Below are 11797 nucleotides of genomic sequence, written 5' to 3'. Positions count from 1 at the left end.
TTTCTGCTCACCACTCGGCCCTTGTACCTCCTGAGGGGAAACTGCTGCTACCACACAGGTGCTCCCATCTGCACCAAGGCTAGCAGCCCCTCGATCAGGAACTGCAGAAATAGTCTCCGTCTTAGAGTTGCAGGCAGAGACCCCCTTTAACATAGACAGTATACTCTTGGTCAAGCCTTCCCAATCCACTCGTTCCGTGCTCCCCTCAAAGGCACCCATGAAAAGGCAGTTCTCTCCTGGTACCAGTAATGTCTTCCTGGAGCCACTCAGCCCCTCTGGCTGAGAACCCTGGGTGACTTTGAGGCCACCTAACACCGTGGTATTGCCTCACAATGCCACAATATATATATTCTTTAAAGTGGACCTAAACTCATAAAATAACATCTAGAAACAGTTATTGGGTCTTAGCAGTACCGTGAAAGATTTTAGAAATTCTCTTGAAAATAGCAATACACTTCATAGCTGTATATCTGCAATGTGAGATCTCAGGCACTGCTGCCTCTGACTGCTAATCCAAGGAAATTTGTAATGAAAGTTGGTGATACCACTACCGTGCTGCTCACTATTATCCTTGCTGGAGGTTTTAACAAGAGGAAGCAAAGCCCTGACTCTACCAAGATGAGCACCTCCACATAGAGACACAGTGCAGAATAAGGCATGCTAAGACCAAAGTGGGGAAAGATCAGCTGCTGGGAGACCACAAGCAATACTGGTGATTAGTTTTGCCCTCTGTCTGTCTTTTTTTGCATAGCTTCCAGAGTTCAGTTCCTCTATATGTAAATTGCTTACTTTTATGCTTATGAAAGATTGTGACTATGCACAAACCTGTTGTTTCAGCTTTTGAAAGATAATGGAAAAATATACCAGCTGACCATTTCTTTTATGTCTCAGATACCCCAATTGGTGAGTTCCTGGGTCTGCTCATCATTGCAGGGGGCTCCTACTCTCCCTCTTGGATTATTTATTTTGTATTACTCAGAATGCAACAGCAGGATCAGAACACACAAAGGTGCGCGGGAACACCCAAGATTCAGATCAAAGTGGACAGGAACAGTCGGGAATTATGGCAGAGATATATGCGAATGCACGGTTGGTGAAGACAATGCAACTGCACAAGGGACCTCTCGGACCTAGGGGCCCATTTACACAAGAAGTGGGTTGGGCAGTTGCTGGTTTCCCCTTCTGATGCTACATAGACCTTCTCACTTGGGCAGATGAGGAGCAAGAGCCATTCTTGATACCATACCCTAATCATTCCTCCTAAATGAGTAGGTGAACCCATGAAATGTTCTCCACTGGGGTCCCTTGATGACTGTGACTCGCTATAAGACATATAAGAGGGCAGGAGCTGGCTCAACCCTATAGGTGAAGTTATCTATTAAGTAACTCCCCAACTCCCTGAGTGCAGTCAGCCAGTTACTTGCTCCGTCGTTCCAGTGATCTTCACTGTGCGCCCCTGCAGATTACCCCTCACTCTGGCCAGAACCGGAAAAACTAATTAATCAGTTCTGTTTTGATGGACCTGACCGTGCCGGATTGGGGGTGATCTGATGCAACACACATGTCCGCTTACATCCGACATCCCATAAACCAACATGGGTCACTTAATTCCATCTTGCGATGGAAGAAAAAACTGGATGGACACGAATTCCACAATGGTGACATTCGTTCTGATCAGCAGGGGATCTGTGCCTGGATCCCCTGCGGGTCGGAACTGAAGGCGCCTGTCTGAAAGGGGCCTTAAGGCAACAGTTCAAAAAGTGTGCCTGAGCTGTGGGAGGGGCCCACTATAGGCTGCATGCAGAAAACTACAGGAGGGGGCGGAGACAAGACCAGTTACCCTACACATGGAGAGAGAGCAGCAGTGACTGGCCTTTATTACAGGAAGCTCCACGTTTCACACCTGATTACTGCACAGATCTGGAAGAAATACACAAAGCTCCCCAAGATTCAAAGAATAGTCATAGCTCTTGTATTTAGAGAATATTTGCTTATCCCGGAGTTCAACCTTAAGGCTATTAATAATACAAAAAAAAAAGAAGCAAAGCAGGGTGTTCTGAGATCTCATCACTTGATGGGGGAATGAAATATTATACATGCACTGTATTGTATCTACTTGACACTTTTTCCTACTTTAGACCCATTGGGCCCCTTTGCTAATGAATATAGAAAATATAGAAAATTCAGAACATTTGAAACCAATTCAGAATTTCATCTGCACATAAGCACTTTCTCTGCCTATGTAGTGTGGTCGTTAACCTTTTCTGTGGCCTCTTACAGTAGGGGGTACATTATTCCCATTATATATAATCTGATGTGCACTGTGTCATTATAATCATCTAGCTGTCATGTCCGTTCACAAATCACTGCCTGAGTATTGTTACCTCATAAGCCAAAGTTCTGCATGCAGTCACTTGGAATGAGAGTTTTACACAGTTAAAGCTGAACTCCACCCACAAAAGAAATCATTGAAATATATTCCTCTACAGTATATCCAAAAAAGATATAAATCATTGAGCCCCCATTCACTCTTGCGAAGTGTGCTGCCTATAGGGCAGCCCATTTATTTCAATGCAGAGATTGGAGAAAAAAGGAGCATGCCAGACCAAATCAGATTCCATAAAAATGTAATGATTATGTTGATCACACAGCCAACGAGAGCCAGACACGTCCGCCTTCCTCATGGCTTAAAATGATGGAAATGAAGTATTGAACGCGAATATTGGGAAATATGGGTTATTTCCCAAACTGATAGAATGCAGGCGGCAGATCCTGAGTCTCACATTTATTTTAAAGGACTGCCCTATGTGAGGCAAAGATGCTCATGCACACTTTTGAGCTTTGTGCTTCACAGGTCGGCTAGAACTATGAGGTGAGTGAAAAGCACTCACCTCATAGTTCTCCTTTTAATTTCTTCCCTCATTTTAAGTTAAACTTGTCCTTTAATTAAAAGTTTTGTGCCTGAAGTTCACCTTTATTCCTGGAAAGCAAGAAAGAAAAAAAAAAAAAAAACAACAAAATAAAACTCAGTAACTACCTATGAGACCTTAGCTGTCGTTTTTTCAATTATTATCTGTAACTAAATATCAAAGGTATGAACTTTGTTTCCCTCTTTTTTATCTTTTATATGCAAAATTATTTTAGTTTTCCAAGAAATATAAAACAGTTGTGATAATTTATTATGCGAGTTATAGTTTGTGTTTACATAGTGTCATCCCTGCTGGCTACGGACTGTATGATTACTGGACATGTTATTGTTCCATACAGCGCAATGCTAAAAACTAATATCCACCAAAAGATATATCTAACAGCTGCCTGAGCACTTGAGTCTTTATTACTTGTGAAATATGGTATTCCATAATTGTAATAGGGAGCAGAGAGGAACAGAATCCTCTAAGTGAGGTCCCATGGGTGACCTTTTTATGAGGCTCTGTAACCTTTCTCCCTTTTATCTAGTAATATTTATATCTATGCAGTTTACTGTCCTGCTGACTTATCCTCTGGCTTTCATTAAACATTCCAACGTGCACTCCTGTCCTCTCCACTTTTTTTTTACAAGATTGTTGGCCATTTTGATAATTTACCTTCCATGAAATTAGATCTAAAATAATGCAGACGGTATGCAGATGAAAGTTCACTGACCCACCCTTCATTGTGATTTTATTGGATGCGGGCTTCTAATGATAAAACACAAATCAAACTTCAAGCAGATTTTTTATAAAGGGTCAGGAAAAAGTATAAAAGACAGGTGGGCTTAAAGTGGACCTTCAGTAACTTTACAAGTCTGCAATAAGGAGGAACACCACCCTTATCTTACAGAACTTAAGTGCTTGCTTAAGGGTTAAGGAACTCAAATATACAGATATACTCACCTGACCCTTGGTGCCGCTCACCAATCTCCCCTGATCCTTGGTCCCGCTCACCTCTATTCCCTGATCCTTGATGCCGCTCACCTCTCTCCCCGATCCTTGGTCCGCTCACCTGGTTGAATAAAGACATAGAAGCAAGAAAGTCTCTCGCCTGATCCTCAGTCCCCCTCACCTCTCTCCCCTGATCCTTGATGCTGCTCACCTTTCTCCCCTGATCCTTAGTCCCCCTCACCTCTCTCGCCTGATCCTCAGTCCCCCTCACCTCTCTCCCCTGATCCTTGATGCTGCTCACCTCTCTCCCCTGAACCACAGTCCCGCTCACCTCTCTCCCCTGATCCTTGGTCCCCCTCACCTCTCTCCCCTGATCCTTGGTCCCCCTCACCTCTCTCCCCTGGTCCTTGCTCCCCCTCACCTCTCTCCCCTAATCCTTGGTCTTGCTCACCTCTCTCCCCTTAACCACAGTCCCGCTCACCTTTCTCCCCTGAACCACAGTCCCTCTCACCTTTCTCACCTGATCCTCGGTCCCGCTCACCTCTCTCCTCTGATTCTTTGTCCCGATCACCTCTCTCCCCTGATCCACGGTGCCGCTCACCTCTCTCCCCTGATCCACGGTGCCGCTCACCTCTCTCCCCCGATCCTTGATGCTGCTCACCTCTCTCCCCTGATCCTTGATGCTGCTCACCTCTCTCCCCTGGTCCTTGATGCTGCTCACCTCTCTCCCCTGATCCTCGGTCCCCCTCACCTCTCTCCCCTGAATCACAGTCCCGCTCACCTCTCTCTCCTGATCCTTGGTCCCTCTCACCTCTCTCCCCTGATCCTTGGTCCCCCTCACCTCTCTACCTACCCTGATCCTCAGTCCCCCTCACCTCTCTCCCCTGATCCTCGGTCCCCCTCACCTCTCTCCCCTGATCCTTGGTCCCGCTCACCTCTCTCCCCTGATCCTCTGTCCACCTCTCTCCCCTGATTCTTGGTGCCGCTCACCTCTCTCCCCTGATCCTTGGCCACGCTCAACTCTCTCCCCTGATCCTTGGTGCCGTTCACCTCTCTCCCCTGATCCTTGGTGCCGCTCACCTCTCTCCCCTGATCCTTGGTCACGCTCAACTCTCTCCCCTGATCCTTGTTCCCACTCACCTCTCTCCCCTGATCCTTGGTGCCACTCAGCTTTCCGCCAATCCTTAATGCCGGTCACGTCTCTCCCCCGATCCTTGTTCCTGCTCACTGTTTAGTAATGGCAATTTACAAACAGATACTTATAGATAATTGCAGGTTTTTTATTCTTTGCATACCTAGTTTTACTTTTACTTTGCATTCTTCTCACTGTGGCCAAGGGCAGTGTGGTGGTAGTCCCACTGCAAAGGTTAATATTTCCATTTCCTTGAGTTCTTCTTTAAGTAATGAATGTGGGATTATTTCATATCATCATGCAGAGCTGAATGCTGATGCGATTTTTAGTGAAAGGGGGTAAAGGTACACTTTAATAAATTCCAGACATGTCACAATGAACAGCAGCAGTATATTTTTTTCCCAAAAAGTCTACACTTTATAATTAGAGTGACCTTGTCATAATTATGAAAAATTGCCAAAATGAATACCTTGCAATATAAGAATGTAGATGCTTTACTTTTCCACTGCCTCTGGAGGGGGACAAAGGGAAATAAACACTTCCAGGAGTGCTTTTCAGAAGATTTCTGGGTATCATTCCTCTTGAATGGAGTGGTCAGCGGCATCAGCAGTGAGAAAGTGAAGTATTTACATTCTACTGCAGAGTATTAATTTTAGCAACTTTGATTTTTATGACACAGCTGCTTTAAAAAGCAGATTTTGAAATTTAGTCACATTACTTCACACGGGGCGCTGTGGCATCCCTGTGGCAAGAACCCACAGATTCCTGTGGAAGGAATCCTAGGTGCCCCATTCAGATGGGGCCGCGGTACCCATTGAAGTAAATGACAGGGTGACAGCAGCCACATCTGTCAGTGGCAGTCTGCATGTAATCATACATTGTACAACTACACACAGTTTGGGATAGAAGATTGGTGCTGAAAACATTTATCCTTCGTCCAGCGACAATCATCTATACCATGTATGATTACACGCAGACTGCCACTGACAGATGTGGCTGCTGTCACCCTGCTATTTACTTCAATGGGTACAGCAGCCCCATCTGAACAGGGCACCTTGGACTCCTGGTGCAAGAATCCGTAGGTTCTTGCCACTGGAATCCCAGAACACCCGGAATAGTACCTTAAAGTTGAACTATACCCTTGCCTTTTTTATCGGAAACTCAGCATATTCATTAATGTAGCTCAGGACAATCCTCAGTTTGATTCAGCAAAGCTTACTTTGTTTCTCTTGCTTCCACATTATCTGGCTTTCTGTGTGCGGCTTCCCCAAACTTCCGGTTGGAGAGCATGCGCTCACAACCTAATGATCAGTCCTTTGATTTCATTTATCAGGACTACATTATTATTATTATTATCATTATACAGGATTTGTGCAGTGCTTTACGAAATGGGGGAGACAGTACAGTTACAATACAATTTCAGTACAGGAGGTTGGATGGCCCTGCTCGTGAGAGCTTACAATCTAGTAGGAGGGGCAAGTGATAGAAAAGGTAATAATTGTTTAGATTGAGTTATTAGAACACGTAAATGGGCAGTTATGTTGAGGTGGGATGAGATTACTTTTTAAGGATCGCCTAAAGGTGGACAGCATAAGAGATAAGCGGACATATTGGGGTGGGGGGTTCCAGAGGATGGGAGACACTCTGGAGAAGTCCTGGTGGTGAGCATGGAAGGAGGTGATGAGAGAGCCAGAGAGCAGGATCTTGAGAACAGCGGAGAGGGCGGTTAGGGTGATATTTTGAGACGAGGTTGGAGATGTAGTCAGGGGCTGAGTTGTGGATGGCTTTGTATGTTGTTAGTATTTTACATTTTATTTGTTGGGCAATTGGGAGCCAGTGGAGGGATAGGCAGAGAGGGGTGGCAGACACTGAAGACCCGCCCCGAGGACAGTGGCAGGTGGTGAGTTTGACTGGGGCGGTACACCTGTCAAACGGTAACGCAGGTGTCCTAAGGCTAGCTCAGGGAGGACAGAAACCTCCCGTGGAGCAGAAGGGCAAAAGCTCGCTTGATCTTGATTTTTCTCATTTTCTGCGCCTTGTCCTCTCAGGATGTAATCTGGACATTGGAGAGCGTACAAATGGGTGGCACGAATGGTGCAGTGTGGGAGGCTACCACCACACTGCAAAGTTTAAGTGCTCATTTTGGTCAAGGAGCCAGAATAAAGAAGATATACTCACACAATCCTCGATTCCACAGTGCTGACCGCTCACCTCTCACCCTCCTCTCTGGTTGTGGAATGTCCCTCGGCATCCTCATATCTAATGGAAGTTAAAGAACCTGTATTAGACGTGAGGACATCATGGGTCCTTAGACAGCACTGGAGCCCAGGGGAGAAGAGGCTATGGGGATTGGTCTAGTATCCTAGATTAAATGAGCACTTTACCCTTGCAGTGCAGGGGTAGCTCCACTGCAAGGGTTAATGTTTAAAATACCCAGAGTTCTCCTTTATTAATAAGCAAAAGGATTTTTGGCCCATATTTACAGGCAATATCCTTGCCATTTACATATCCCAACATAGAGGAAACAATGGAAAGACTGTCGGGACATTTTGCTATAGTAACAGTACGCTCCTCGCTGTTTGAACAATCCCAGCAGAATGTTTGGTATAAAAGAATTTCCAGGAATCGGATTCCTCAGCTGTGTTTTTCCAACAGAATATGTCAAAAGTCCATAAAACCGAAACAATATATCATCTATTCACCTGACTTGATTGGTTCTGCTTCTCGAGAACCAAAACAGTATTAGTAATGCATAACCCTTGAAGTGCACAAGGCATTACACTAGAAGTATGCAGCCCTCTATGTGGGCCAGCACATTCCTGTGACATACATTTCCCTGCTGATTGTAGCAACATAAGTCTGCACCCTAAATCATTACTTACTGTCAGGTCCCATGTGCATGACATGTAACTAGAAAAACATGACATTTACTGACAATGTATAAGGGACAGGATCAAAATACAGACATTCCTTACACATTATTCTTCATATATGATATTGGTAAAAGTAGGGATGCACAGATACCGGTTTTTCGGTATTGAGTACCGATATTTTTTTTCCGCTACTCGCCGATACCGGAAATCCCATTAAGGAAGCCAGGCGGCGTGTAATGATTCACCACCTGGCTTCCCGATTAGCCGGGAAGTTGGGAGGCGTGTAATGATTCGCCACCTGGCTTCCTGATTAGCTGGGAAGCCGTCTCCATGCTCCCTCATCACCAGGTGACGAGAAAGCATGGAGCCGGCTTTCGGGCCAATAAGGAAGCCGGGCGCAGTGTAATGACGCATTGCCTGGCTACCTGATTGGTCGAGAAGCTGGACAACGCGTCATTACATGGTGCCCGGCTTCCTGATTGGCCGGGAAGCCGGCTCCATGCTACTTCGTCACAAGTGATGAGGGAGCATGGAGTCGTCTTCCCAGCCAATCATGAAGCTTAAGTATCGGGCCAGGCATCGGAGCATTTGGGCGAGTACCTGTACTCGCCCAAATACTTGGCATCGGCACCGATACTAGTATCGGTGCATCCTTAGTTAAACGTAAATGTAGCCCCCATCACCTTTTGTGAGGTTGGCTACTAGAAATGTAGTGATTGCCAGGGCTGGATTATAGTGGACATTTATCTGGTTAATTCCAGGTGTCCTGGCATTGACTGTACCCACCTAGGTGGAGTGTGACTCTGCTGTTTTGTGGGACAGCCAATGAGAGGCACTGTGAGTCTATCTACAGTGCTGCAGCCAATCACTGGGTTTGAGGTGGCTGAGCTCAGGGAGAGGCAAACAGGAGGAGGCTGAGAAGATGGTTTAGCCCAGGAAAAGGCAAACCACAAGGTGGCTGAGATTGGGAAGAGGCAATCAGAATCTACCAGAAGGAGGCTAAGCTCAGGAAGAGGCAAACAGAATCTACCAGAAGGAGGCTAAGCTTAGGAAGAGGCAAATAGAATCTACCAGAAGGAGGCTGAGCTCAGGAAGAGGCAAATAGAATCTACCAGAAGGAGGCTGAGCTCAGGAAGAGGCAAACAGGCTACAGGAGGAGGCTGAGAAGATGGATTAGCCCAGGAAAAGGAAAACCAGAAGGTGGCTGAGATTGGGAAGAGGCAAACAGAACCTACCAGAAGGAGACTGAGCTCAGGGAGAGGCAAACTGAATCTACCAGAAGGAGGCTGAGCTCAGGGAGAGGCAAACTGAATCTACCAGTAGGAGGCTAAGCTCAGGGAGAGGCAAACCGAATCTACCAGAAGAAAACAGAAGTCTGGCCGGCCTAATCAGTTTCCTGCCCCTGTGACCTCCGTTAAGATAACTGTCTGGAAGATGGATGAATGTAATGCATTCACTGAAAAGTCATTTCTCAGTAAGACAACAAATATATTTCTGGACGGGGGAGGCATCATAAAGCGATTCACATGTTATTCATTTATGGAAAATGGGTATAATATAAAAGCCATTTGGAGGCAAAGCTTTCAGCTCAAAATACAGGTCCGGGATCTGCAACAGGTGTCCTTCATTGTAGCTAGTCCAGTTTTTCCATCTATGAGAATGAAGGTAACGTTATTGTTTTTGGGACCTGGCTGGAAACTGCTGAACTCTGCCAGGCCTTAGCAACATTCATTTCAGCCTAGATGTATGAAGCCGAAATAAATCCCCCATAAATCTTTGCTGCAGCACAGGCACCGACAAAGCCTCCTCTTGTGCTGGCCTTTTATTCAAGCAGGTGTGTTTCACCGGCCAAACCATTGTGTTCCAAAAAAATCATTTCAGCTTTGTCTGTTTAGACTGAAGTCATGCACGACTCTGTTATTCTAATGCTTGAATAGCAATCTGCTCTCTCCATGGGAAACATTATTACAGCACAATAAGATGTAGCATCTATGTTCCCAATTCATGATATAACACAATGGATATGTTTTGAATATACGGCAAGGCTTTGTCAGTTCATGCAAACACAGCGACTTTGTATTTATTAGAGGAAATTAAATCCATATAATGCTGAAGAAATCCTCACAGCAGGGATCCCCAAACCTTCTCAAATTATTAATATGATCAGCAAGCCACATAACTCATTTCTACAAATCTAATATTAAATAAGTAAATATAATGTTATAAATCATATAAATTCTTGGATTCATCCTTAGGGGGAACAAGGTTTACAGATGCCTTTAAAACAGCTTGACTGTTCAAAACTTCTCTTAAAGGAGTTGTAAAGTCCCAGCATATCTTATCCTGTTATAACATCAGCATTGTAATAGGAATACATACTGGAGTTGTTATTGATAATGCAATCAAAGCTTACATGAAAAAATCCCTTTTATGTAGTGAGTGCTGCCTTCCGTCTGCCCATCACTTTCACCAACTTCCTGGATTCCCAGGGTGCTTTGCCTCTCTTTCCCTGCTGCTTGATGTGGTGCGATCTCCATTTCGCAAAACTATATTTCCTATCATGCACTGCTTCATGCAAGGAATTATAATGTTACATTGTTCAGATGTTGAGTTGTAGTTCAGAAGGCAGGTTCTGTGAGTGTGGTGAGCGTGGTATATTCACAGGGCTGAGTGAAATTGTGTCTGCGCATAGAAAGTACATCCTATGGGCTTCTGGAATAAGTAAGTTTACAAACTTCTAGATCGATATGGTTATAAGTAGGGATGCAACGATAACGATACTAGTATCGGTATCGGCGCTGATACAGAGTATTTGGGTGAGTACTCGTAGTCTCCCAAATGCTCCGATACCTTCCCCGATACTGGAACTTCCGGTCAGAGGAAGATTTCCTCTGACTGGCAGTGCCGTAGGGCAGCGGTTCTCAAACTGTGGCGGGTGCAATAGCAAATTTGCTATTGCAAAGTGAAATAGCCAATAGGAATCTAGCTATGCATTCCTATGGTGTTTTTTTTTTTGACGGCGTACGCCAGTGGTTCTCAAGCTGTAGGTCGCTGTGTGATTTCTGCTGTGCTAGGTGAGAGTCCTCCTCAGCCCTCTCCTAGCGCAGCAGTGTCAGTTCTCCCGCCACGCCACCAGATGTTGCTGTAGCAGCCGCGTCATCCCTAAAATTTTAACCTTTGGGGGTCACCACAACTTGGCAAATGTTACCAAGGGGTCCCGGCCCTAGAAAGGTTGAGAACCACTGCCGTAGGGGAACATGGAGCCAATTTCCCGTGCAACCAGGAAGCCAGGCTGCGAGTAATGACTCGCCTCCCGGCTTCCTGATTGGCCGGCTACATGCTGATTGGCTGGAAAGTCCAACTTACGGCATGTTATTACACGCCACCTGGCTTCCTGATTGCCCGGGAAGCAGACTCCATGCCAGCGGAAGAACTGGTATTGGTACTCGGTATTGGCAAGTACCGAAAGCAAAATATCGGTACTCTTATTCGATACCGAAAAAAACGGTATCGGTTCAGCCCTAGTTATAAGGAGTGGGATAGAACGTATGGAAATTCAGTATAGAAATACAGATTTATTTTTCGTTTTGACCCTAGATTCCTTGTAACCCTTTTGCTGCCAATTATGTATGCCATATGTGGCTGGCAGTGGACTCCTTTAAACAGACTCCCAGAGGCTGTTTACATTTGTAAAGCCAATTGTTGGTCATTCCGTAGGATACAGCGTAGAGGTCGGTGTTGATGTGAGCAGTCATTGTGATCTGATTCCGTACCTCTCTGTGAGTGTCTTTAAATGTTTTAATAAAGCATTATTTGGATATACTACACTATATACTGTCCACAATTTTATTTGGTCCATTGGGGGTAGAATATACGCGGGGAGCTTGTGGTGATAGTCGGTCGCAGATCGGGGGAAGTGAACGTGGAGATCC

The 11797-nt window shown here is 45.4% G+C and overlaps 2 long non-coding RNA genes across 2 annotated transcripts in view; one reads left to right on the top strand and one right to left on the bottom strand.

Moving 5' to 3' along the window:
- LOC108787978 overlaps positions 1-6951 on the bottom strand; it is a 19327-nt gene extending 12376 nt beyond the window's left edge. The window contains exon 1 of the long non-coding RNA XR_001941300.1: positions 6869-6951. This is a non-coding gene — a long non-coding RNA (uncharacterized LOC108787978). The remainder of the gene's footprint in view (positions 1-6868) is intronic.
- LOC108787979 overlaps positions 1-7012 on the top strand; it is a 14287-nt gene extending 7275 nt beyond the window's left edge. The window contains exons 2-3 of the long non-coding RNA XR_001941301.1: positions 6714-6717; positions 6867-7012. This is a non-coding gene — a long non-coding RNA (uncharacterized LOC108787979). The remainder of the gene's footprint in view (positions 1-6713; positions 6718-6866) is intronic.
- Positions 7013-11797: the final 4785 nt, after the last annotated feature.

The sequence above is a fragment of the Nanorana parkeri genome, unplaced genomic scaffold, assembly GCF_000935625.1.
Source record: "Nanorana parkeri isolate BGI_ZX_2015 unplaced genomic scaffold, ASM93562v1 scaffold295, whole genome shotgun sequence".
NCBI classification, from domain to species: Eukaryota; Metazoa; Chordata; class Amphibia; order Anura; family Dicroglossidae; genus Nanorana; species Nanorana parkeri.
This window is presented reverse-complemented; position numbering and strand designations above follow the sequence as displayed.